At 37.0% G+C, this 26649-nt stretch overlaps 1 long non-coding RNA gene across 1 annotated transcript; it reads right to left on the minus strand.

Annotated features, from left to right (window-relative positions):
* Window positions 1–779: 779 nt before the first annotated feature.
* Window positions 780–25861, minus strand: LOC115900477. Its single transcript, XR_004060156.1, has 3 exons — window positions 25762–25861; window positions 5531–5595; window positions 780–949 (listed from the first exon to the last, which is right to left on the minus strand). It is a non-coding gene; the product is annotated as an uncharacterized LOC115900477 (long non-coding RNA).
* Between the last annotated feature and the right edge of the window lie 788 nt (window positions 25862–26649).

Below are 26649 nucleotides of genomic sequence, written 5' to 3' on the forward strand. Positions count from 1 at the left end.
TTATTTGAAAAGAAAGGTCTTTGCAGATGTGATTAAGCATCTCCAGATGAGATAATTCTTAATTATACAGGTGGGTCCTAAATCCAATGATAAGTGTCTTCAAGAAAGAAAGGCAAAGAAGGTTTAAGTCAGAAGAGGAGACAACAGAAAAGAAAAAGCTATGCAAAACAGGCGAGATTGGATTGGTGAGACCACAGGAAGGCCAATGGATACCAGAAGATGAAAGGCAAGGAATGGAATCTCCTCTAGAGCCCATGAAGAAAGCATACTCCCACTGACACCTGGATTTCAGCCCTCTGGCCTCCAGAACTGGGGAATAATACTCTTTCTTGTATTTTAACCCCCCATGTCTGTGAGAATTTCTTACAGTAGTAAATTTCTAATACATTTCGAAAGTTCCAACCCTCCCCCTACCCACACACGTATCTCCAGTGCTATTTTCTGATTTGTGTTTCTTCGTAGCCTTGATCATACTCCAAAATACTCCATAGATGATTCATTCGTCTTGTTCTGTCTCTCCAGATAGAATGTAATGAGGCTGTAGGTAGCATTTTCCATAATGGAAATCTCGGACAAATAATAATAAAGTCAAACCTATTAAAATACATAATACTTCCTGAATAATAAAAAAGAAAGGGTAATTATTACTTTTAGTTTACTCTAATATAAAAGTGAAGTGCCACATTTTTGTTATTAGCACCAAACCCCTCCAAAATTCTACCTTTAAAATAATATGGTTAAGGTTAGTGAGAAAAAAATTAAATGAAATAAAAGGCAGATTGTTCAGTTAGTGAGGGAAATAAACAGTTACATGGGAGAGCAGGTTCTAAATAGTGGTACTTAGAATCCATAAGGTAGTCAACTTATCACTGTCAAACTTGATATTTCATGGAACGGAAACGAACATAAGCTCTTGATATTTCCAACTGGGAGCGATCTACAAAGACGCCTGTAAATGAGGCAAGAAAGCACAAAATAAATCAGCAAGTATTTCAAGCACTGATAAGGACACCACAGGTTTACAAGAATTGTGTTGATGAATGACATACATTTATTATATTTTATAAGCCATTCAATTAAATAAGACAAAATATTTGTGATGTAAAATAAAGACATTTAAAAGAATACTTGGTGTACTCAAGTTTTATTAACCTATGTGAAAATCCTAGTGCATTTTGTGCAACTTACTTTTGCTCATTACTAGAGATATAATGTCAAACATTTTTACTTCACCAGATAAATTTAATTTATCTTGCAATTGAATTGCGTAGTGGCAATGGATATCTATTAGAGGATAATATCAACAACTACAAATAAAATTGTAATGTGCATTTTGTATTAAAAATAAACCTGCATTACTTAAATAAGAGAGCTATGAAAACAGTAGACAATATTATTCCATAATTCTTTTCTTTTCTTTGTCCAAAACAAAGTTCAATGCTCACTATCATATTTAAATAATCAACACAATTGGATAATATTACTATTAAAATAAATCTTTCTCACACACACACATACATACACACACATACACAAACTGCACACACATACACATATGCCATACAAACATGCACACACACACACACACACACAAATACACACCCTTTTAGTGAATATTAAGGTTATCCAAAAGATTTTTTTGCCAAAAATGTCTACCTTTATAGTTTTAAATCTAGGACAATTGAATAGAAGTATTATAATATTCTACACTATTTTTAAAGAATATAAAGTGCATATGGAATTCTTAGAAAACTCCAAATTAGTACATAAAATTCTACTTCATTTTAATCTTTTATAACAAAGAAAATGTAGATTTATATTCCAAGATTCAGTAAAGCCTTCAGTCAATTTTTGGACTTTCTAATCAAAACTAATACATCGACAAAACATGTACTCTCACAGGTAAGAGTAATGTCACAGCTTCTGCAATTTTAGATATTTGATTTCATGAATATGTATGACTGATCAAAACTTTAAAACATACATTTTAAGGCATTAACTGAATCTCCACAGGAACTGGTAAAAAAAAAAAAAAGGTTATGGAATAAAACTCGTTTTTATTTTTAAAAAAGAACATTTAAAACTACTATAGCATGGTAGCAATTCTGTGATAAACCATATAGAGTTTACAAATTACCAAGTAATCCACCATTGGTAATTGGACCTCGTACCAAGTATCCTTAATGTAATAGACTTCGTGTTGTCTGCTTTGATTAAACAGATGAATGTAATATTTACTTTCTAATACTTAATTGTGAGCCATTGTTAATGATCTAAAATATTTTGAGTATTAATTATACAACACAAATGTCTTTAGCTGAGGCTTATTTTATAGATTGCAAGTTTATATGCCTACCACATATTTTGACCTGATGCTTACAGCATTTCAAAGTCAAGATAAAAGAGCCCAAGTACCCCTTATGACCCCCAACCTATTGTTCTTTCAGTGTTGTTTATCAATACATATTAATGGATCACATATGGTTTGCTAGTTATTGTTGTCGGCACTTGTAATACATCAGTGAACAAAATGGAAGAAAGTCACTGTCTCCATGGAACTTATATTCTAGAGATCCAGCTATTGAACAGGACATTTGAATATCAACTTTGATTCTGCTATCCTCTCTCCCTGTCTTAGGCTTTTTAGGTTGTTCTTCAAAAGGACATTAGACAGAGTCATTTATAAAAGCATACATTGATTGCTCATAGTTCTGAAGGTAGGAAGTTCAAGACCAAGTCACCAGCAGATTTATTGTCTGCTTAGAATTCACTCTCTATTTCAAAGATAGCACCTTCTGGCTGTGTCTTCATGTGGTGGAAAGCAAACAAGCCCCCTCTGGCCTCCTTTATAAAGGCGCTAATCCCATTCATAAGGGTTCATCACTCATAATCCAATCACTTTCTGAATATAATTACCTTAGGGGATAAGTTTCAATATATGAATTTTGGGGCACACAAATATTCAGACAGCAACATTTTTCCCCTAGTTTTCTGAAATTCATGTTCTTGTCCCATGCAAAATACATTCATTTCATCCTAATAGCCCCAAAACTCTTAACTTGTTCTAGCATCAACTCAAAAGTCTTAAGACTAAAATCTCATCTAAGTATCATCTAAATTGGATACAAATGGGACTCAAGAACATCTGACTCATTCTGAGGCAAATTTCCCTCCCTCTAAGAAGATTAGGTCTCCCTGTAACTCCTCTTTTCTGATCTTTCAACAGAATCACCCTTAATGCTTCATTTATTGAAATGCAGGCTTTTTCTAGCAGGCACCTTCAAATCTTTCAGCCTCTAACCGTTACTCAGTTCCAAAGCTGCTTGCACATTTTTAGGAATTTATTATAGCAACAAGCCCACTCTCAGTAACAATTTCTGTATTAGGATATTTGGGCTACTGTAACAAAATACCTTAGACTGGGCAATTTAGAAGTATCCTAAATTTACTGCTCATAGTTTTAGTTTTAGAAGGTGGGAAGTTCAAGTATATTCTTAATTAAGGGTTTGCTTTCTTCTTCAAATATGATGCTTTCTAGCTGGTCCTCCAATTATAGTAGGAGCAGAAAAGCTCGCTTAGGCCTCTTTTATAACAGTACTAATTTCATTTATTCATGAGGGCAAAGCTCCTATAATTGAATCACTTTCTAAAGACCCCTACCTTTTAATACCATCACCTTGGCAGCTAGGTTTCAACATACAAATTTGGTAGTGAAAGAAATATTCAGACCACAACACACCCTAACACCCAATCAATAACCAAGTTTTTTTTCTATGCTACCTTTGAAAGAATTCTCTGAAATTCATTTAATATTCTGCAATTCCATTGGTACTATCCAAGTCTAAGCTTAGAGTTATATATACATTATATACATATTGTGTATAAATGTGTGTGTGTATTTATATACATATATATATATACAATCCCCAAACTTGAAGAAATTAAAACATAACAAAAGAAATCAATAGAAAAGGAACAAAAACATCCTCTTCAGTGAGTCTATATTCACCATTACATTTGTTTTATTTGAATATCTATTATAATCTACTCCCTGGCTACTGACCTACTCACTGAAATTCTCAATATTTTCTTTTAATATCTAGTCTCACTGCCTTATTTACTCTGTTATATCCAAAAATATATGTATTTTAAATTCTCAGCATTTCACTTTTCATCACACATTAAATCATCATGTTATAGGACCAACATATCTGTGTACCTGCTGTGCAGTAACATACCAATTACACCAAAACAGCAGGAATACAGCAGAGAAAGACTTTAATTATTGCAGGGTGTGGAGTGAGGGGATGGAAGAAAACCCTCAAATCCATCTCCTCAAGGAGTTCTGGGGTGAATTATGAAAAGTGAAGGGCTGGAAAGTTGGGGTCATTTGTTGGCTAGGGAAGGAGAATGAAATCTTCAGTATGTGAAAAATACATTATTTGGTGAATCAGCACCTCATGGGGTCCTTCAGACCAGCTGAGTCAGTAGTTTCATCAGTACAGTGGACCTAAAGGAATATCCCAAAGGAAGAACTTGATGTTTCATAATGTTCAGGTTGTTATGTACAGAGCAGTTAAGGGAACTGTAATCCGGGGTCTACATCATTTTAGGACAATAGAGACCAAATGATTATGAGAAAGCAGGTCAGGGAGCAAGCTGACCTAATAATTAATACTGAATATGCTGCAAGCTTAGTTTACTTTTGTTTCTGCCTTCTCTTCTTTTCTGATTAATTTTATAAAGCTTATATGGACAGTTTGAATTATATATGCCATATCTGAAGTTAAGCTGTCACAAATCCATGCCCCCTTTTAGACCTTATCTCTTACCCTCCAAATGACTCATGTTTACATATATTTAATGTCTCAGCTGAAAAACAGATGAACTGCCTGTGAAGTTATTTGCAGCTGAAGTGACTAAAAACAAATACAAATATAGGATAAACATTTATATTTTAAAATTTATAATAATAAGCCTTGTAATAACCTCAGAGAGCTATTGTCTCTTTCAAGTTTAAGTATCCATAAGTCGAGGACACCCATGTACAGTTATACAGGTTGTGCACTGCACAATTCTAGGAGTGTTATTTATACAAGTTAGCTCACAGCCCACACATTAAAGACGGTGAATGATGAACCGTGAGTCTGAAGGGGCATCTGATGAATGTCCACTATATCTCCTCAAGCCCATGAATCTAGCCTCAGATGATGTGACAAACCATAAGAAACCTCGACAGAAACAGCAAAGTATAGAACTATTTAGATAGTTGAGCAAGTTTTCTAGATACGCAATAAACTTGAAATCATGATCAACTGATAGATCTCTTACCACAAACAACAAACTAGAAGTTGAAAGTAAGATACCATTTTCATTATCAACAAAATGAGTAAGCATTTTGGAATCAAATACTGTCAAACACATACACAAACAAAAATTCTGGAGAAGTTTTTAAAATTCTATTATAAGCCACAAAAGGAGATTTAAATATATGGGAAAATACTCTGTGTTCATGCATGAAAGCACTTACCTGTGAGTCACCTAGCCACATAGAGTACACAGCTAACCAGCATCACACAAGTCTTGGGGATAGTACTGGTGACGAACAGATAAATATATTAATAACATGGAAAAGATGATATATAAATATATATGTATGTGTACTTGATACACAATGACATCTCAAAACCATGAAGAAAAGATAAATTGTTTTAATGATATTTTACGCAAATTTGCCTGACTGTATAAAGTCTGAGTCCCTTTTCTTTCACTTTACACAACAGATTAAAGTTTCCTTTAGATTAAAAATTCAGTTATAGAGAAGCAAAATATAAAGCTAATAAAAGAAACTATTGAAGAGTATATTTGTGATCCAGATATACGAAAGAATATTTAAAATATCTAAAATATACAAATCATAAACAGACAATGTGGTGGATTTCACCACATCAAAATTAGAGATCACTTAACAGACACTGGGTTAATTGGAAGAGTTTATTTGCAATATCTAAAGTTGATGATAAAGGATTAAGAAAGAGAATATCCAAATAATTGCAAATCACAAAGACAACGACAAAAAGCTTGATAGAAAAATGAACAAAAGACTTTAAAAGGCAATTCATAGAAAAGAAATTCATATGTCTGACAAGCATGTGAAGAGTTGTTTAAACTTAATATTAGTCAAATAATTTGAAATTATAACAACAATGAGATAGAACTTCATAATTCATCAGAATGGTGAAAATCAGAAAATGGGATAATTCCAGTTATTGGCAAGGATGTGGGTAGACAGCAACTTTCATGCCCTGCTGGCAGCATATACTGCAGCAGCCATTCTGGAAAGCCATCTGGCAGTATTTAGCAAAATTACGTATGCATGTTTCCTATGACATAGACATTCCAGTCTTAATATATATTCCAGAAAATACATGTACATATCAGTGTGGGACATTTATAAAGATACTCGTTTCGGCATTTGTAATGGTAATAAAAATGATGGCATTCTAGTTGTCTATCATCAGGGAACGGGTTTGTAAAATATGGTGGACATGAACAGTACAGAAGCAGTAAGATGCAGCAAGCTGTAAGTACAAATGGCAACATAGACAAATTAACCAAGGTTTATAGTAAGCTACCGTTTATTTAAATTACCACCACACATAACATGTTTATGCAGTATGTATGCACACACACACACAAACACACACAATTAACTATTTATTCCTAGTTTGAATTGGTTAGAATGACACTAGACCTGATATGCTTAACAATAAATATTTTTAAATATCTATGGAAGACTTAATCAACTATATATACATTATATATATATTTAGAGAGATATAATATAATGTATATACACATGCTCATATGTGTACATGTGCGTATGTTTATGTGTGTATAAAACATATGTATAAAAAGCATAAAGTTATCATCACAATATATAAGGATTTAACATATATTTATGGTAGTCTCATGATTCATTTATAAAATGGTGGGATTTAAATCTTCTGATATTCAAATATCTAGAAGGAGAGCTTGGAATATTTTCTTAATTACAGTTGTACTGATTCTGTGGTTCTGATAATTTACTTTATCAGGTCTATTGAAGAAATGCAGAGAACTGCTTCATAGCCAAGTGGTGACGGTATCAATTATTATCAATTATCCTTCACATGAGTTAAATTCTTTTCTGTGCCTTCTGTGAATTTGCAGATTAAAGTAGGAGTTAGAAGAGGGTTCCAACAACATATAAGGGATAGTAAAATGAATTTTGTCCTTAAAATTTTTGACAGAATAGAAAAGGAAATTTAATCAGCCACTTTACATTTACATTATTGATTACCAGCAGGATTTTGATTGTCGTGGGTAAATATCAAGAACACTAATTAGATTATTTCACAATTCGTGTGAAAATTAACAGCAGGCATTATGGTACATAAAATGCAAACTCAGACAAAAGGAGTTCTGTTCTCTTAAATCTTTTCCTTCCTCATAAGGCTGCTTTCTTTTCCCATATCTTTTATAGCCGTGGGATAATGGGATCAAACTGTGCACTGCACAGAATATAGATTTGTGCTAGATTGTTCTGCAAGTTTAAGTATGCAGACAGTGTGGTTTTTATCCCAGATATACCAAGGGTCTGCATAGCCACGTGGAAAGATTAATTACGGTTCCCATCAATTTTGGCCTCTAGATGTCATGTAAAGAACATAACATCTGAGAGGAAGCTGCAGAATTTTGATTACGGTCATCTGAAAAACTGTGTGAACCAGAGTGGGAAAAGAAAGGGGGCTTTTATATTTTTTTACAGTGTGCACTAGGCAAGCAAAGGCAGATAGGCTGGAAATCGCATCTTGGAAGTGCCGTTAAGAAATGCTCACTTACGTCAATCAGTTAACTCATAGGATTAAAAGGAGCGAGATGAGGTCCTATAAGAGGTGTGTCCCATTTGACCAGTCTCTAAGATTGAAAGTGATGTTGTTGATAGCACTTGGAGTATTCAAGGTACTATGGAAATTAATACACTATTACATACCTGAGAGAGAGAGAAAAAAAAACAGAAAGAAACAAGAACTAAGATTTATAGTCGCTTTTATGACCTTCCTTTAGAAATAGAATAAATAAGAGAGGGGCAGAATTGAATAAGTCTTAACTAAATGATTATATATGTGTAATTCTAGTATTTTGGTGTGAGAGAAGGCAAATGATATTGGCAAGCTGCTTCGCAGCAGGAAAATAAAATGTGTTTCAGTCTCTGCTTCACAAAACTGAGCAAAAAGAGAACTAGATGAATCACAGAAAAAAAATCCATCAAAAAAAAAAAAACAAAAAACAAAACAAAACTGTGTAACGTGGATTAGAAAAGGAGACCATATCTGTTCGTCTTTATGTTTCTTACAATCTGCAGTTAATTCATCACAGTGTAGCTCCCTAGATATTTAAGGACAATGGAAAATGTCCACAAGCGCTCCTCTTATTTCCATTCACAGCCCTAGAATGCAGTGGGCTGCAAACAACAAGCCATTTGAATGCCTCCCAAGGAGAACAGATATGCTGCAAGCAGGCCAGCTCGCTCTAAGATGAGCAAGGAAACACAAAGCAGGCAGACAGTGTGGATAGGGAAATCATGCAGAAGAACCGAAAGAAAGGAAAAGGAGCAGAATATAAGAAAATGAGAGTCTGCTTAAACCGATGTATGGTAATAAGCTCAGACACTGGAAAAACTTCACAGTCAAAACTGAAACAGCACATCTGATTTGCAGAAGCAGAACAGTGGAATAATGAATAGTGTAGAACCTTTTGGTCCTTCAAGCTAGGCTCAGATTCATCCCCAGGAAATGCCAGTGATTGAAAAAGTACTGGATTCCTCTTGAGTCGTTAAAGTTGAATTTCTTCCTTTTCCCTGGAGCTGCCAAAATTGGGAAAGAAGCTCAGAATAATTGTTGGACTTGGGCTCGTAATTACAGATCTTGTTTGGGTGTCTGAACTGGGCAATCTTTTAACCAAACGAAGTTTCACTGAGTACACAACAAAAAACATGATTATTATTTATATTAAATTATATGTGTACTTTAAGAGAAAAACCACAGTGTTTACAAATCATCATATTAACCTCAACCGTCCCTTAAGCCATATGCCAACCATCCTCAATTATCCCTTTTACTACTGATTACTTGGAAAGTTTTCCATAGTAGAAACAATCTTAAAAATTTACTAGGCCCAAATCAAAGTGCCATTAGCAAACAAGACTGCACCAAACCTGTATGCCAACAGATCAAAAGAAACTGAGGAGAAGCTTCTCTTTGAAAATGGCATCTGTCACCGAGCCCATGACCAAAATATCCTCCAACTTATTACTAGAGTGTATATAAAAACATGCACACCCAAAATAGCATATACCAGAACATACATATCATACATATGCTATACACAATAGCATATACCGGAACTTTTGACTTTTGGTCAATCTAGTTCCTTTTTTCTTTTTGTTTTTTGAGCCAGAGTCTCGGTCTGTGGCCCAGGCTGAAGTGGGTGACGCGATCTCGGCTCACTGCAAGCTCCGCCTCCCGGGTTCAAGTTATTCTCCTGCCTCAGCCTCCCTAGTAGCTGGGACTACAAGCGCCCGCCACCACCACGCCAGGCTAATTCTTCTTTTTTTTTTTTTTTTTTTTGTATTTTCAGTAGAAACGGGGTTTCACCCCGATCTCAATCTCCTAACCTCGTGATCCGCCTGCCTTGGCCTCCCAAAGTGCTGGGATTACAGGCGTGAGCCACCGTACCCAGACCCGGTCAATCTAGTTCCAGTTCATAGGAATTTCCACTGACAAAAAGTTTGTAGAAACTATTTAGTGTATACATTCTGCTTTTTAATTTAATTTTTGTTTTTTGGAGACAGAGTTTCTCTCTGTTGCCCAGGCTGGAGTGCAGTAGCATGATGTTGGCTCACTGCAATCTCTGCCTCCTCGGTTCAAGCAGTTCTCGGGTGCCTCAGCCTTTCTGAGTAGATACGACTACAGGCATGGGCCACCATGCCTGGCTAATTTTTTGTATTTTAGTAGAGAAGGGGTTTCACCATGTTGCTCAGGGCAGTCTCAAACTCCTAAGCTCAGACAGTCTGTCCGCCTCAGCCTCCCAAAGTGCTGGGATTACAGGAGCGAGCCATTGCACCTGGCCTACTTAGTATAGACATTTTGAATATACATCTATCAGCTGTTCATGCTAAGCTATCTACAGTCTGGCTAATTGGAAGTAGAAGGAAGACCCTTTGTCTACCTTCCTCCTGCCTCTAGATTAAGTATTTGAGTACTTTGAAGATTTCTCTATGAACCAGGGAACAGGTTTGGACAGAACTAAATATTATTTAAAGACGTGTCCCACATCTCCTTAAATAGTACTGTGTGCTCTATTAAGACCCCTCCGCTTACGTGCCTGTCAACTCTGTTTCACTACAAATATTGCATTCGATGATTGGGTCCCTTCGCATTCTTTCCGTTATTCTCACTTGTTTCCATGTGAAACCTCACACCAAGTATCCTAGCTGAAGCTTTGAGAACCACCGAGAAAAGTGGAATTCAGTGGAGAGAGAAGGGGCAGGGGTCATGAACAGGTCTTAAAAGTGAGCACACAGAAATTCGAGAGATACATCCCAAGTCTTTGGTGCTGAAAGGACAGAGGAACAGGGGAAGTATTGGCGGAACTGAATAACAAGAAAGAACTAGGATCAATAAATCAAATACACTCTCTTTTCTCATTTTCATGTTCTATTTCCGTCTGCACGTGCTTGGGGTAAATAAGCCATTTTCTTTTCTCTGTAGTTAATTTTGTGTTCAGCGGAGTATGTAAGTATACTTCTTAACTCTCAGAGATAATAGTGCATGTGCAGAATATAGGGAGAGGAGTGGCTTCAAGGAAAGACAAACCTTAGCCTCTTTTTAAATAAACAATTCTGTTTTTCCATGGTTTTTCAAAGCTATAAGCCAAATTCTAGAGAACAGTTCTGTAATATAGAACACTATGCTTAAAGTCCTTACTCTGATCTGGGCATGATGTAATTCTCTCTCTCTCTCTCTCTCTCTGTCTGTACATATATATACACACATACATAGCGAATACACACCATATATATGTATATACGAACACCATGACCACTTCACAAGGCAGGTTTTACCTCATTTTCAGAGGTGGAATAATAGATTTAAGAAGCTGGGTAACAAGTAGAAGCTTGTAGAGCCTGAAAATGGCTGAGCCAGGATTCAATCCCAGCTCTACGTGACTGCACATTCCACAAGGCCTTCCCAAGTCTCCCATTGTCTAATGGTATTGTGAGGATTCTAGCCCGATTATCGGCTACACTGTGTGCTAATGTGTGCTGATGTCGCAGAATTCCTGGAGAGTGTTCTTCCCAAGACCCTGAACCCTAACTGTCCCAAGGAGCTAATAAACTATGTAAAACCACAAAATGTTTCTTGTTCTTAAAGTTGCTGTCTTTTAACTGTTTAGTTTTAGATTACGCTCACTGAAATAAAGCAAAATGGATATAATGTATGCAACCAAATGAACATTAAGATGTAAACATTTCTGTATCTAGGATGCAGATATGGACACACAGAACTACAAGGGTTCTTTGTCACTAATGTGTGTTACTCATATTATTTCCTACAGTGTTGTACTGAAATCTATAAACAAAAAATTGGTCAAGCATTGTATCCCCTATATTCTCCTCTGATGCATGCAATTAACAAAATAGCAAATATGAAGTTACCAGGACCTATTAGAGGAGGGAAGGAAGAAAGAGAAGGAGGGAAACTGGGAGTGAGGAATGGAGGGAGCCAGCAAAGAGGGAGAGAGGGAAGAAGAGAAAGAAAGACTTTACCCATATTTTATTTTTTTATTTCATAAGTTTTTAGGGAACTTGTGGTATTTGGTTACATGAGTGTTTGTTTTGCTACTGAAACATGGCTTTTGAAGAAACTTAACTAAAAGCAGTGTTTGTGGAAAACAGTATATTGACATCCAAAAGTCAAAAAAAAATCAACTATATTCCAACATTAATCTAAACCATTTGTGTGTTCTGCTCTATTCTTTTGAACCAGAATGTGACAGCATTGCATGACCACCCTGTATTTGTCATTCTATTTGTTTCCTGAAAAGGTGAGCAGTAGGACCTACATCTCTATATGTATCTCAAATAGGAGCTCCTAGAGATGGAGTTAAACATGTATCTTCATTTTGTTGTGATGTGAACTTAGGAACTTAGTCACTTTTCTGATGCCTGAAATTATAACAAATAATAAATAGCACTCTAGGAAGATAGGGGGAGAAATATTCATTCAAGCAAGAAACATTCTTATTTAGTTAGTTAGTTAGCTAGCTAGTTAGTTAATTTTGAGACTGAGTCTCACTCTGTCACCCAGGCTGGAGTGCAGTGGTGTGATCTCGGCTCACTGCAACTTCTGCCTCCCAGGTTCAAATGATTCTCCTGCCTCAGCCTCCTGAGTAGCTGGCATTACAGGTGCCTGTCACCATGCCCAGCTAATTTTTTGTATTATTTAGTAGACATGGGGTCTTGTCATGTTGGCCAAGCTGGTCTTGAACTCCTAACCTCAGGTGATCCACCTGCCTGAGCCACCGTGCCCGGCCCGAAGCATTCATTTTTAGAACACAAGTAAGTTTCACAGACAAAATCTTTCTGACATAAGATCTTTAATATTCAGAGCTCTCACTTTTTTATTGCATATGTCCTAAAGGTAACAGATGTTTGGCTGTTTAATAGATAAAAAAAAGTATACCAATTAAGACCTTTTCTCGTCATAACGCTTTCTTTCCAGATTATTTCAGTAGAGGTTAGGAGACCCCAAATCCTGTTCTACTTTGCTCACTGGCTGGAGAACTTGCATGTCAACAATGGGGTTGTGAAGTGGGTTCACAATAAGGTAGTGAGGTGAGTTCCTTCCCCTGTAAGTAATTAGCTCACCTGTTCTCATCATCCTCACTACTTGACCAAATAAGAATACACCAGTTCAAACCACAGATGGCTGACCCCCCTCCAAAGTTTCTGATTGGCCAGGTCTGAAATGGGGCTTAAGTGCACATTCCCAGCTGATGCTGCTGCAGCTGCTCTGGGTTTTACCCTTGGAGAACCATATGGGAGTTATGGGCATTCATGACACAAGCAAGCTTGATGCATAATATTTCAAAAGATATCAATCAGTAGTTTTATTCCCATGTCACATAATGAATGATGAAAATGAAATTATATAGCCTTCTAAGAATTGTCAAACCCTGCATTCAAATTTCTCTTCTTTTTATTTTTTTAATCCAAGACTTGTAATCTTTGACAGTTTTCTTCTTCTTCTTTTTTTTTTTTTTTTTTTACCGCAGCACCTTGATATGTTACTCAATAAGTACAGTTACTGATTAAGTGAGAGGAAAGGAAATCTTTCACACTGTTAATCTAGCTATTGGAAACAGAACTTCTTTTTTTAACAACAGATGGTGGTCAAGTTTACACAAAATTTTGCAGGCATTTATCTAGTTATTTTATTTTATTTTGTTTATTATTATTTTTTTTTTTTTTTTGAGACGGAGTCTCGCTCAGTCGCCCAGGCTGGAGTGAGCGGCGCCATCTTGGCTCACTGCAAGCTCCGCCCCCCGGGTTCCCGCCATTCTCCTGCCTCAGCCTCCCGAGGAGCCGAGAACACAGGCGCCGCCACCGCGCCTGGCTAATTTTTGTATTTTTAGTAGAGACGGGGTTTCACCGTGTTAGCCAGGATGGTCTCGATCTCCTGACCTCGTGATCCGCCCGTCTCGGCCTCCCAAAGTGCTGGGATTACAGGCTTGAGCCACCACGCCCGGCCGCATTTATCTAGTTCTTATGCCAAATGAGTTCAAGACATCATTGTCTAGCAAAGACTTCAAATCATAAGTTCTTCATCATAGCTGATAAAATCCAGAGGTAAATAAATTAGGGCTCCAATTCCCTCTTCTCTAAACCTCACCTTGGGCAGGGTTATAAGGAAAATTGCCAGCTAACCAGCATTGTTATTTTTAAACAGCTAACATCATTATTACATATGCATGTACACGCATTCTCAGTGCTCATTCTGTAAGTATTAACTAGTCTGTAGAAGGCTGCATTAGCACAGCTTTACTCATCTTTCTGAAGAATAATATTTTTCAAAGCTCATAATAGCTTGGTTTCTTATCTCAAAGCAATAATGATCATGTCATAATTTCTACTAATTAATCCAAATTCGATGCATAGTAATTTAAATATCTGCTCTGTCATTCTACCAACACCATCCATCATGCATAAACACACACACACACACACACACACACACACACACACACACGTACATACACAGCATTTTGAAGTAATTTCTATATTAAGCTTTCATACACTTAGAAAGCAATAGCCCCGTGGCCTTCTCATTTCTAAAACGCATTCAATGGCTTTAGTTTTTCTGTGGAAATCATTTTCCTAACAGTATAAGTCCCATTATTTCTTGAGCCTCTTATGGATTTTGTCAGTTTTCAACGGATGCATCTTGCTGGGCATGCTCACTAGAAATTTAAAATAAGATTAATTCTTAAGAAGTATCATTGGAAAGTTAAATTTTCTATATAAAATGTATGTTTTTCTGTAGATTTCTGTTCGAGATAGGGCAATTCTAGGTCGTCTAATATATAAACTCCCAAACATTAGTGGGTTACACAATAGAAGCTCACATCTTTCCCATGAGACAGTCCACTATTGGTGTTCTTGCAGAACCAAATTCCCACATGGTGATTCACAGACTCCACCCCTCAGTCCCCCACAACTCTTTCTAATAAGTGGCCTGATCTTCCCCCAGGGCAGCAGTAATCCAGTACCACCAAAAATCTTCAAGACTCTTTTAGTGGTTTCATGAGGTAATTTTTGTAATAATACTGAAATGTTATCTGTCTTTTTTATTCTCACCCCCAATGAGTTAACTGTCACATTCTCCAGAACTGTATCTGTGATAACATAGTCACTTGAATGAAGAATTAAGAAAGACAGTAATCCGATTTTCAAAATGTAAAGCAATGTCAGTTTTCTATTTTTATGAAATATAGTTATTCCTCATAAATATGCATTATGTTTACATAATGGGTATTTGTTTTATGATAAAAGTGTTAAAATACTTTCTTAAAAATTTCTCAATTGTCATTTTGGATACCATAAGTACTGATGAATTACAATCCAGAAATAAAAAAGCTCTTGAGATCTTCAGTATTCTTTAAGGGTGTAATGGGATCTTGAGACCAAAAATTTTGAGAGCTGCTATGAGACGGTAATAGATATTTTCTTTTCTGGTTGTGTTAAAGGAAAGAGAGTGGGGAAGATATAACCACATCTTAAGCTCCTTGGCATGAAAGTGGAATATATCAATTCTGATGCTATCCATTGGTAAGAACGAGCATGTGGCCCATGGTAAAGAAGGGCGGAGGCTCTCGGAAACAAAAGCCCTATCAGGCAGTCTCTCCAGAGCTGCAGTTTGATGCTCTGACATGAGGAGAACAAATCTTTGGTAGACAGACAACTGTCAATTCCATAATGTTCAATGTAACAGTAATTATTCTCTGGGAAAGATATTTAAATTATTTGGAAGAAAATTCCTGAGTTGAGTTTTCTGTATGCCCCCTCATAAGGTAGATGAATCATTCTTCTTTGAATAACATAGCCATTTTCCAAAAGCAAGATGAGCAAGCCCAAGAAACTGAGTAAAAATTATTCAGGTCCTTAAAGAGATAGATACATCACACTGTGCAGCATTTACCATAGAAAGTTGTACAGGTTGTACATTGAATAAAGTTGACAGCCACAGAGCTCCTTGGAAGCTGAAGTCTGGCCAGCTCTTCTTAGCAAACTATTCACCCTAGTACTTGCCTGTTGCACCCCCAAAAGAGGCACGTTTTATTTTTTTAATAAAAAAATAAAAAGCTCAAATTTACTTAATGGTATGCTTTTATGTAATTTGCACAAAGACATCATACAGGCCATCAGCAGCTCTGTCTGTTGACTCTATGAAGACAGACATTTTAAATGTCTTACTGTTCTATTTCAGGACCTAAATTAGTTCCTGATGCATAGTAAAAACTCAATAGATATTTGTTGAATAAATACACAAAAGCATTGAGCCATGGATCGATATGTAACTAGAAAGATGCTCATAATGGCATAGTTTAATACTCTGTCATTGACCTGGAGACCCGTCAACATTTTTATTAAAGTCTTAGCTATAGAAAGAGAAATAATAGGCCAGGTGTGGTGGCTCACGCCTGTTATTCCAGCACTTTGGGAGGCTGAGGCAGGCGGATCACGAGGTCAGGAGATCCAGACCATCCTGGTGAACACGGTGAAACCCCGTCTGTACTAAAAATACAAAAAATAACCTGAACGTGGTGGCGGGTGCTTGTAGTCCCAGCTACTCGGGAGGCTGAGTCAGGAGAATGGTGGGAACCCAGGAGGCAGATCTTGCAGCGAGCCCAGTTCGCACCACTGCATTGGAGCCTGGACAAGAGAGTGAGACTCTGACTCAAAAAAAAAAAAAAAAAAAAAAAAAAAAAAAAAAAAAAAAAAAAAAAAAAAAGAAAAGAAAAGAAAAGAAAAAGAAATAATACTGATTAAATTTTCAGCTGACCCACATCTAAAAAAAAAAAAATCAAAGAAATTAATGACAGTATCAAGGTTCAAAAATAAAAATGGCAGGGTAAATAATTAGGGCCCTCACTAAAACGACTCAACTTAACCAAAATAAATATTTTGCTTGTAGACAAATAAAAAAAATCAATTTTCTAACTGTATGCATGAGGAACCTTGACAAAAATTAGTTTATATTTTTTAAAAGCTTTAAACGCTTTTGTTGACTAAAATTATAAAAGTAATTAACAATATGATGCAGTGCTAAAAATAGCAAATGATTAATTAATGGATCCAAACTTAAAGTAGATTTATTTGCCATTATACACGTTAAGTATTATATCCAGTTTGAGATGTCATACTTTAAAAGCTTAGGTTTTTTCATAAAGACAGAATTTTTCCGGAACAATATTTGGCCTACAGAGACAGAATGAGGGGGGAAGCAATTAGCGTTCATTCAATATTTGTCAAGCAAGTGACAATTGTTACCATCTCCCAGGGAGGAGTCCAGTGAGGGGAGAATAGTAAAGAGGATAGCAGTGCCTACCACTGGAGCAGCAGTCATGGAATGTTAACCCACTGCATGGTTTGCAGGTGTTGGGATCTCCAAGAAAGACTCAAACGAGTACAGGATGGAATAATGCTTAACTATCATATGGAAGAGACAGAGAAAGCCCAGTTTCAACAGTGAGTATCAGTTCAGTTTCTTATGACCAGTGGGTCTCGTCTCACAGTTGACACAGAGATGACCTGCATGCACCCATCTTGGGCAGCAGGTGAAGGACCTCATTTCCTCCCAACCAGGGAGAGACATAACAGGGGATGCCATGTGATGAACATGCTTAAGGAGAACAAAAGAATACACATCTCTTCTGGAACAGGAAAAATATTCCCAAATAAAGAAATACACCCAGCACAGGCTATGAAAGTTGTCTATCTTTTTTAAAGAACTGGTTCCAGACCCAAAGCACATTCTTAGCCAACCATACAAGGATTAAAAGACTGCATACCCCACTTTGGGAGGCTGAGACGGGCAGATCACGAGGTCAGGAGATCGAGACCATCCTGGCTAACACGGTGAAACCCCATCTCTACTAAAAAAAATACAAAAAGCTAGCCAGGTGAGGTGGCGGCCGCCTGTAGTCCCAGCTACACAGGAGGCTGAGGCAGGAGAATGGCAGGAATCCGGGGGACGGAGCTTGCAGTGAGCTGAGATCTGGCCACTGCACTCCAGCCTGGGCAACAGAGCAAGAATCCATCTCAACGACAACAACAACTACAACAACAACAACAACAAAAAGACTGCGTACCCATGATGGCGTTTCACAGCAATATTTTCAAATATTTGAATAATTGTTTTTGTTGTTGTTGTTTGTTTGTTGTGTCTTCCAAAAGAAGTCCAATTTCACTTTGAGTCACTCTAGATGGTAGGACCTGAATTTATATTGGAAAGGTACATGGACGCATACTACACCTCAAAATAGAAAAGGTGTCAAACGATTAAATCTATCAGAAACCAAAATGGGCCACATTTAAATAATTGTGCTTTTTCTTCTAGATCACATTCACAAAGATCACAGATATTAGTGCCATGGCGAATAGTTGTCCCCTTTTTCAGGAAACATAGATGACTTTGAAGATTTCTATCTTGGCCAAGATTCTGTGCTACAGTGTGATTCTAATTCTAGTGTGAAGTAACAATAATATTAAATAGAAAATAAAACAAACAGTATCTTCTTCATTTATTGCTATAGCAAAATGTTTATGGATTGGGTCATGTAAACAACTGAGCTCCCATCTCACCAAAATGTTAGAAACTACAAATGTATACACAATTACCCCCCTAATTCTGTCTCTCTGCTCCCCACCTTTCTCTGCTCTCAAGAGTGAAGTGATGTCACCAGTTGTAGAGGTAAGTTCTAATGCCACTTATCAATTACTCTGTATCCTTACTTTATCACTCTCATCCATTTCTAACCTCAAACTCCATAAAATGTTAGCATATTCATTCATGAAGTCATCCTGCCTATAGAGAGGCCATCCTATCAACAAGAATATCCAAAAGACATACTCATTAAAGAGTCTCTTTTTTAACCCACAGCAATATTGAAGTTATCTTGTGCAGACACGTTTTATTTTTGTCACTTTTAATCATTATACTAACCTAAAACTTTTTTTAAAAATAGTGTTTCCGTTTATCTCACTCATTGTATTTATCCCTGCATTAAAAGTTGGTTTTCCCCAAAAGTCTACATATTAGGTTTTCTAAGCGGTGAGATAACACAATGATATTATAGAAAAAAATATGGATTTAAATTTTCTAATTAATATAAGCTATATACCTACATGCAGATACTATCATAAAATTTGGTGAAAATGCTAGGAATGACACGTAGAGTCTATTTTCTATAAAACTTTTTTAGGATACAATAGAAACAACTTGTCTTAACACATTGAATTCAAAGAATCTTTGCATGGAAATAACACAAACAGCATGATTGTCATTTATAAAAGGAAAAAAGCCTAGAAATTGACAAATACATACATTGCAAATTAAAATTTCACTGTGACATTATTTCTTACACAATAGCAAAATATTTGAAAATGTATCAAAGTATGCTTTGTTCTAGAACAAAGGGAAATAGAAAAATATATTGCAGGTGAGCATGCCTAAAAGTGGTACAATGGAAACATTTAACAATATCTAGTAAAGTTACAGATGCATTTGGCTTTTGTCCCTGAAAATCTCATATCTAGGAATGTATCCCAAAGATACATTAGAAAAAATATAAAAAGCTATAGGCACAAAGCTATACATCAAAGGATGGTTTTTGTATAAGTGAAAGAGCGGAAACAACCCAAATATCTATCAATATGGGACTTACTTAAGAAATAACGCGGCTGGGTGCGGTGGCTCGTGCCTGTAATCCCAGCACTTTGGGAGGCCGAGATGGGCGGATCACAAGGTCAGGTAGATCGAGACCATCCTGGCTAACATGGTGAAACCCCGTCTCTACTAAAAATGCAAAAAAATTAGCCGGGCGAGGTGGCAGGCGCCTGTGGTCCCAGCTGCTTGGGAGGCTGAGGCAGGAGAATGGCGGGAACCCGGGAGGCGGAGCTTGCAGTGAGTCAAGATGGCGCCACTCACTCCAGCCTGGGCGAGTGAGCGAGACTCCGTCTCAAAAAAAAAAAAAAAAAAAAAAAAAAAAAAAAGAAATAACGGCAGGCTGCATAAAATAGAGAGCCCTCTGCTGCTGTAAGAATAAATGAGGAGGCTTCTATATGTTACTATGAAGTGAAATTCAGATTTTTCATTATTGGGGGAAAAAAGCAAGATAAATAATAAATGTAATTTGTCACCGTTTAAGAAAGGAAGGAATGTGAATATATATGCCTATATTTGACAAACAATGGAATGAAAAAATAAAGTGTGTTGTTTTGAAAACTTACCTACAGGCAGAGTGAAGGTGTAGGATCAATGGCACAGGGATAGGAGCCAGACATCTTTGAATACACCTGTTTTCATATACTTAAAAAAGCAACCCTCCCAAATAAAAAAGAAAATAAAACAAATAAAGCAAAGTCTGTAATCTGTTTGTGACATAGCTACCCAGAAAGTGGTTATTTCAAGAACCTGTAATACATCATTTAGCAGTTTATCCCTGATGTGAGATGTGCCAGAGGGAAAAAAAAAAATAACTGCAAAAATTGTTTTTAAAAAATTCTTAAATTGATTTCACTAATCAAATTGTTGGTGAAAATTGGCATTGTCTCTTAGGACTTTTATGGAAGCGATTATGTGATATATTCGTTCTGTCATTGCTGGTATTGCTGTGAACCGGTATTTGCCATGTGGCAGAAAGGAGATTTAAATTAGAGTTGATCAAATAAAAATTCAAGTGGTTTTAAACTGTAATTGGAAGAATCAGTTGAACTCACAGTATATTTAAGCTTTTTTAAAAAGTAACCCTACCTCCACTCACTGAAAAGAGTTAAAATTAATGACCTAAAATTGCCTATAAGCTAACAGGAATTAAGGCTCCTTGGAAAAATGGCCATTACAGATATGGAGCTGATACACACAAGATGAGACTAGAAGTTTGTACCTCTTAGTAATAGAGACATCAAATGCCACCTTAGTCATGCCAAAGGGAGTGTAAGTAAATTGGAAGAGGCTTCCATTGGCCAAGGAAGGGACAAGATGGATAATTGCTGCAATGTAGGGAAAATATCAAATATATTTGAAGTAATGATTTTGCAATTATATTAAAACACACCAAAAAATCTTATTTGCTTGAACTATACTAGATAACAGACATGTTAGTTTAAAAAATGTTGAGTAAAAGAGAAAATTCAATCATTTATTCATCTTTTCTATGTGCATTTTGCCCAGTGGGAAACAGAGGATGATGGGAATTTTGTATTTCTGGAAATATTGCATGTTATAAATGAATAAAGAATTCAAATAATCAAAATAGATCTATTACTAATAGCTGTCAAATAACAGAAAGAAAGATAAAACTATGTGCCTACTAATTAAAGAATATATCACCACCAATGAAGGAGATTCAGCAAAAATATCACACCTGAATCTGATCAAGCTTCTAAATTCAACCACCAATGAATAGGCTATACATTGACAAGACAAATATGCTAAAAGATGCTATGAAGATTCAGTAGGCTAAGTTTGGACTGTGGGAAACTCTAAAGGAAAGAGTATAATATTTTTCCAACACACAAACATCAAAGAAAAACAAAGAAAGATGAAAGGAAAATGTCCGTCAAAAGAGAGGTCGGCAGCACATTTCAAAACAAATGCACTGTGAAAACTTTATTTGGATACCTAGTGAATTAAACTATTAAAAATATATTTATGGGCCGGGCGCGGTGGCTCAAGCCTGTAATCCCAGCACTTTGGGAGGCCGAGACGGGCGGATCACGAGGTCAGGAGATCGAGACCATCCTGGCTAACACGGTGAAACCCCGTCTCCACTAAAAAATACAAAAAACTAGCCGGGCGACGAGGCAGGCACCTATAGTCCCAGCTACTCGGGAGGCTGAGACAGGAGAATGGCGTGAACCCAGGAGGCGGAGCTTGCAGTGAGCTGAGAGCCGGCCACTGCACTCCAGCCTGGGCGGCAGAGCAAGACTCCGTCTCAAAAAAAAAAAAAAAAAAAAAAAAAAAAAAAAATATATATATATATATATATATATATATTTATGATAAATTATAAATTAGAATCCTGATTGCTATTTTGTATATTAAGAAATTTTGTCTTAGGTAGATGTGATCATGGTAATGCTTTTTAATTTTTTTCAGGAATTTTTAATAGAGATATATATTGAAGTCCAGATTAAATGTTTTTTCAAGGTTATTTAACTCTAACATTGTATGGTCTTCGTAGGTGAGTGTGTTAGCTCAGGTTCCCCAGAAGGAGACCTCGAGTTAAGAATTCATGGGCACATTTTGTTACATGAGTATATGCACTGCTACAGAGAACAGAACAAGAGTAGGTGAAAAGAAGTAAGATTTTATGCAAAGTCCTGCAGAAGGTAGCATTAGCAAAATCCTGCAGTGGAAGTCAAGAGTATACACAAATCTTTGAGACTTCCTGATTCAATATTGGCAAAGGAGCCAATGACTACATCTGCCAATGACTGTTTGAGGGCTGCCCAGGGGCTAGTAAATCGATTCAATGCAAAGGAGCTATACCCTACGTCTGCCAATGACTGTCTGAGGGCTGCCCAGGGGCTAGTAAATTGCCAAACACTTCTGTCTTGGAAATGAAGGTATGGAGGCACACAAATAGGAAACTGAAGAATTGACTGAATGCTGCAATCACTTAAGGTCGAACAAGATTAGTCAGGAGTTGATACTTGTGGAGACCGGGTGACAGATGGTGGAAACATGGATGTTCTCTCTGTATTGTTCTGTGTACTTTTGAAATTGCTAATCTCATCCCCTCCTTAAAAAAAGGTTTAAATGATAAAAATATTTCAAAAACTAAAATAAATGGCTGATTTCAAAGTAGTCCCCATCTAAGGTATACCTTGAGATATCAAGTTGGAGGTTCATGTATCAAGGTGTTAGTGAAGTGCTAGAGAAAGGTGTGGCTGAGCTCCACAGAGGGAGCATGAGACAGAGTTTCAAAAGCTCGGTGTCTCATTGACTCCAGGCCAGCACACTCCCACCTCCATCCAAAGAGGCGATCACCCCCACACGATAATCAGTCAAGAGCTGTCACTAGTAAACTCCTTTAGATGGCAAAAGTCTTTACAGAGAAGACTGTTTCCACCAATTAACTAGAACCAACTTGGACAAAAAAGAAAGGGTACATTTAGCCTGATGATTCAACTGCAGGATAAACCAGAATCTAATAAGATGGTCAGCATTTATTCTCAACATTACTTGGATACAAAAGTACACCCCTGGCTCTCATAGTTTCCATGCAATGCGTTTTTAAGTACAAACAATAATACGCCTATAAAAAGGACTTCTGTTTACCTCATAAAAATTGAACTAAAATAATTTACCACTCTGAAGCCATTAATTTTAATGAGAACCCAGTCTCCAAGCAAATGAGACTATCTTGAGAGTAACTAAGTAAGATTTTCACAAAAACAAAACCTAACAAGCAGCAAGCTAGGAAAATGGGTTCTGGATTTTTGTTCTGACTCCACCTCTTTGTTTTTTTGTTCGTTTGTTTTTCAGATGGAGTCTCGCTCTGTGGCCCAGGCTGGAGTGCAGTGGTGGGATCTCGGCTCCCTGCAACCTCCGCCTCCCGGGTTCAAGCAATTCTCCTGCCTCAGCCTCCCGAGTATCTGGGACTACAGGCACTCGCCACTACTCCCGGCTAATTTTTGTCTTTTTAGTAGAGATGGGGTTTCACTGTGTTAGCCAGAATGGACTCCATGTCTTGACCTCATGATCTGCCCTCCTCGACCTCCCAAAGTGCTGGGATTACAGGCGTGAACCACCACGCCCGGCCCCTGACTCCACCTCTGAACTGACTTTGGGAATATCATTTAACTTTTCTGAGCCTCTATTTTCTCAGCTGTAAAATTAGGAAATAATATTTACATCAAAATTTTACTGTGAAAAATAATTGAGATAGTAATAGTGCACATTGTAAACTGTAAAGTATTATTCACCTATCTACATATTCTTATTCTGAATCCAATACTTCAACCAAGTTCAAAGGAATACTGTATAAATTAGAGAATTAGTCATCAAAGTTATTTTACCATTGTTCTTTCTCACTTTTAAACAATATGACTTATAAAACCTGAGAAATGGAACAGACACAGAGCTTTTACTTTATGTAAATTTCTCCTCTGCACTTGCTATCTCAAAACATATTTCACCATTCAATTCATATATTTATTCAAAAGGTTCACCCTATTACACAAGGAATAGGCAAAGGAAATGATTTTTTTTTTTTTTTAATTTACTATGAGGCTGAGCTGTTCCTTCTTTCCTTCTTTCTTTTTTTTTGTTTTTGATCTAACTTTTATTTTAAGTTCAGGGGCACATGTGTAGGTTTATTACACAGCTAAACTTGTGTCATGGGGTTTGCTGTGAAGATTATTTCATCACCCAGGTAATAAGCCTAGTGCTCTTCTTTCTTGAACTGTTCTTTGTTTGATTAGCAAGGGAAATGTTAAATGTCTAACCTCTGTGAACACTTACGAGATGGTCATTTACTAATTCTTCACTTAATGCTTAGACATTGAATTTTTTAAAAATATCCACTTGTTCATATTTTTGTCTTCCAATTTTGTCTCAACTCCCCACTAGCCAACATCTCCAGAATGGTCTCTGGGTATGTATTAGTTTTCTGTGACTGCCTTAATAAATTGCCACAAACTTGGTGCCTTAAAACAACAGAAATTTATTATCTTACAGTTCTATAGGCCAGAAATCCAAAATCATGGTTTCAATAGATCTTTTGTCTTAGACTGCTTTATGCTTCCATAACAGAAGACCTGAGACTAGGTAATTTATAAATAGCAGAGATTTACTTCTGTCAGTTCTGGAAGCTGGGAAGTTTAAGACTGAGGGTCTGGCATCCGGTGAGGGCCTTCTAGCTGGATCATCTCATGGTGAAAGACAGAAGGGCAAGAGAGAGAACCCACTCCTTAAAGTGATGCAAAGCAACATGGCATTAAAAGAGGGGGGGCAGGGTCTTTATGCATTGCTGCCTCTCTTTCCTCTAGTTCTTGGTCAACACTTTGGTTACCTCATGGCTGCTTACCCCACAATCATCTGCTGTGTGTTCTGTTTACTGTGAGCTGCTAAGTTTACTTTGTGGGAGCTGATTCATAGGCTGAAAGAAGAGAGTCTGCAAATCATCTCATCCTAGAATCTAAAAAGTGGCAGGGAATAGAGGCCACATACTTATATAATTCAGATCTCTCCAATTAGGACTTTAGCCCAAAGAGGAGAAAACAGAGACACTATTCTAGCTTCTAGAGAATAAGGACACTCTCTTCGTTTCCTTTCTCTGCTTCTCATTGACCATCCCCAGTGTTATGAAAATTGCCACCACACCATTTCTTTTTCCCATATCTTCTTTTCTTCCTCCAAAATGAAAAGCTGTAGAAACAAAAAATATAGTCTCTAAACCTCAAATGAGCTTTCTGAATTAAGTCAGCCAGACTAACCATTGATATATTAAAGAAGTTGATAAAGAAATTTACAAATTCCTTTTTCAGTCTAAGTTGCCTGATTGAAAGCCTCATACAGCTCACTGCCAGATCCTTGTAGAAAACATAAAAAGTTGAAGATTTTCTGGGTGTCTCATTTTGATTATTTCAGCAACATTAATAATTTCCCATCCCACTCCGATTTACCCTAACCCTGTTCAGGTCCTGGGCATGAGAAATGCATATTTTGGCTAAATATGGTAAAAATCTTGTACTCTATATCTTAACCTTTTTGATAATAAAATAAGAGGCACGAAAATGAAAAAGGCAACCAGAAGATCACAATTAGTAAGAAAAAGCACAGAAATGAAGATGAAGTGGAGCAAAAGGCCTCATCAGGTATCTTTGTGAAGCCAGCAGCTTCCAAGCTTCTAGCAATTTCCCCTCACCTGCCTTGTTTCCCTATTTCTGTCCTGTTTTCTTTTCTTCTTGTTTCCATGAGGGCTCCCCAGCTTGCTTTTCTTCATCAGTACTCCAGCAGTTCCTTCTAGAAGATCTTCCTGTGCTAAGGCGAATAGCCTTCTTGCCAATTTCACCAGCTGCTCAGCACTGATACTGGCATCTCCTATTTAGGGCCTGCGTTTTTTTTTTTTAATGCCCCCACCCCGACCCCGCTTCCATACTCAGCAAGCAGCTGATTTCCTTTAGCTCCAGTTTAACAGCATTAGCTCAAAGCCCCAGTGTGACAGAAACTTAAAAGAGCGTCCATCAGGGAACTCTTTGCATATATGGAATGGAGAGAAATCTAAAAAACACACAGTGATGAAGGAGCCCCTTACATGCCTTCACCCATATAAAGGGGGAAAAAAGTTTCCCCAGCATAGGTGGGATGGAGGAGAAGTGAAAGGCTTTCCTTAAACCAACTCTGTGTACATGCTTGAACAACTTGACAGTGCATGTTCAGCTTTAATCAGATCTCTGCACAGCCCCAAGACCTAACCTCAGTTTCCAGCACGCAGCGCTCACTGTAAAATCAGTGAATGCTCGGGTGCACATATGCACAGTAGCTGACTCTACACAATGGGGAGAAATGGCACTCCAGGGCCAGAGCTTGCCCTTTGTTTAAGGATGGATCAGATTCATCCTACAGTTTATTGTTTTTAAGATTACAAAAGTGTGATATTAGTTCCTTTGCCTATAATTCATGTCCTTTGAGTCATCAGATGACATGATGACTCATGAGTTTCTTCCTTTATAGGTCACATTTTAACCTTATATGAATTTCTTATGAAAAATGAGAAAAGCATCCACTCATCATACAAAAGGAACACGAATGA

This window comes from Rhinopithecus roxellana, chromosome 1 (assembly GCF_007565055.1).
Source record: "Rhinopithecus roxellana isolate Shanxi Qingling chromosome 1, ASM756505v1, whole genome shotgun sequence".
Lineage (NCBI taxonomy): Eukaryota > Metazoa > Chordata > Mammalia > Primates > Cercopithecidae > Rhinopithecus > Rhinopithecus roxellana.